This window comes from Chrysochloris asiatica, unplaced genomic scaffold (genome assembly GCF_000296735.1).
Source record: "Chrysochloris asiatica unplaced genomic scaffold, ChrAsi1.0 scaffold00103, whole genome shotgun sequence".
NCBI classification, from domain to species: domain Eukaryota; kingdom Metazoa; phylum Chordata; class Mammalia; order Afrosoricida; family Chrysochloridae; genus Chrysochloris; species Chrysochloris asiatica.
The window spans coordinates 10,117,676-10,120,040 of NW_006408621.1; the positions used below are offsets into that span (position 1 = coordinate 10,117,676).

At 42.0% G+C, this 2,365-nt stretch overlaps 1 pseudogene; it reads right to left on the minus strand.

Annotated features, from left to right (window-relative positions):
* Nucleotides 1-461: 461 nt before the first annotated feature.
* Nucleotides 462-2,030, minus strand: LOC102832766 (annotated as a pseudogene).
* Between the last annotated feature and the right edge of the window lie 335 nt (nt 2,031-2,365).

The following is a 2,365-nucleotide window of genomic DNA, read 5'->3' on the forward strand; positions in this document are numbered from 1 at the left end:
TTGTTGTCTGCTGTTGTTGGTTCTTAGTCCAAAGAACACTCCAGTATTTCTTTATAATTTCCTCTAATATCTGTTTATCTGGAAATGTATTAATTTCACCGTCATATTTGAGGGACAGCTTTGCTGAGCATATAATCTTTTGTCGACAAGTTTTTCTTTGAGAGTTTTGTATATGTTACTCCATTGTCTTCTAGCCTGCATGATTTCTGCTAAGAAATCAGTCTTACTAGTTTTCCTTTGTAGGTAAGTTTTTGTTTTTCCTGAACTGCTCTCAGGATCTTTCCTTTGTCTTTGGTTTTGGTAAGTTTGATTATGATATGTCTTGGTGATTTTCTTTTGGGGTCTATCCTGTTTGGTGTTCATTTAGCTTCTTGAAAGCTTATCTTCTCATCTTTCAACTCACTGGCAATTTTCTCTGTATGTTGTATTGTCTCTTTCTCTTCTGGAATTCTGATCATGTTTTAGTGTTCAAAAGCTGTGGTTTTCCTATTTTCAAAATCTGCAAACTCTCTGCCTCCATGACCTCCTCTGAATCCACCATAAAACCCTTGAGGAGTAGTGAAGGCATCTCGGCTGCCATCATGCCATCTGCCACCATGAAAGCCAAGACCTTCTCTGCCTCAGTAGTCCCCATGGCCTCGGTTTGGACGAAGTGTGATGTTTCAGCATTTCATCTTCTTTCTTCAGGCCATGTTGCTCTCTGTTCTCTATTATCATCACAAGAAATAGTATCAGAGGAGGATTTCGTTTTGTTACAATTTCAATTAGGTCCAAGTGGATCTTCTTCATCGGCATATCCTTAACCGTTTTGGGTATCGACTCCCGAGTTTCCTTTTTTGTCACCATTTACAGGTTTCACCTGCTTCTCAAGTTTATCTTCTTTGAATTTAAGTTTATTTATGAAACTGTCAATTTCTTCCATGTTAAGTTGTGCATTTGTGTTTTCAAAGACAAAATCTTTCTCAAATTTCATTGAGCCATCTTGCTGGATACCAAATCTTCCTCTTTCACCTTGATGATCTCCACATCCTCTCCTGGCAGCTGAAGGAGCACCTGGAACCCCTTGTTTCTTGCTATCTTGCTATTTCTAAGTTGCTCATTTTCTGGTGTGGAAACTGTGTGCTTTGACTCTCCTGTGCTCTTGGTTCTTTATTGCTTTGTGACTGGTAGATAGCAAAGGCCTGGTAGGTACAGGGCTCCTTTCCCAATAGGTGCTGGAGCAGGTAAATGGGCTGAGGCAATCTGTACTGCTTAGTACATGGTTGGGCTTTTTCCCAAAGGATCTAACTCAAGGGCTTGAACGTGATAACGTTTTTAGAGAACTTGTACGCTGTGTAAAGGAAGAACCAACTGCACTACTTTGGGATAAGTTACCATTGTTTGATGTTTCTGTTCCAAAGGATGTCAAGGATCTTCCCAAAACACCAACAGCTCCAAACTGTTGCCTGACTATTATACTTGGACTGAACTAACTATCAGTTGGCATCCTGTCAAAAGGTCCGTAGAAACCCACTGACTGGAATGAAGAAGTAGAGGACCCTAGTGTAGACTGAACGATAGCTGGGTCTTGAGGCAAAGAACACTGTGATTTGGGTGGCTCAGAAACCGTGAGCTCTTTAATATCACTTCTGAGGAATATAATACATTCAAAGACTTCATCTTGAGGTGAAATTGGGCAATCTGTTGGTCTGTCTTCTGTACCAAACGATCAAACTTTGGGAGGGCTACAGTGAAGTTCTCAGTGTCAATGGTGTAGAGCACAGGTGGGGAACATCCAGCCTACGAGCCGTATAAGGCCATCAAATCCTTTAGTCGGGCCTTGCTGAGGGAACCACAGGCAGGACTCGAAATTCAATAAATTTAGGAGCTTTTTTTCATAGCACCATAAATTTATATTAAGTTATAAATATCCAAATGACTGCTGGCAGAATAAAGGCTCCCCACCCCAGTGCAAAGGATGCCCTGGTAGTGGATCTTTGCCTAGGAGATGAGGCTGATCTTGTGCCAATGTAAGGGGATCCTCCTCTCATGGTGCCCCTGCTGTGTCCAGCACTCAGGGCCGCTTGCACAGAGGCAGATCCCATGTCACTGTGCCACTATGCATGCCTGCCTGCTTTTGCGGTGCCTACAGGGTGGCAGCATTAACTCTGAACCCTGCCCGCTCTGTGTTTATTCTTGGAGTGTTTTCCTGAATCCTGCTAAGGTTTTCCTTTGTTATCTTTGCTTTCCTCAATCTTCCTCTCAAATTTTTGAAGGTACCCAAGCATCATTCTTTTGAATTCTCTCTCAGGTATTTCCATTACCTTTTTCTTCCTCAGAAAAATTTTCAGGCTCTGCATCTAAGTCATTTCTTTGATCCACTCTC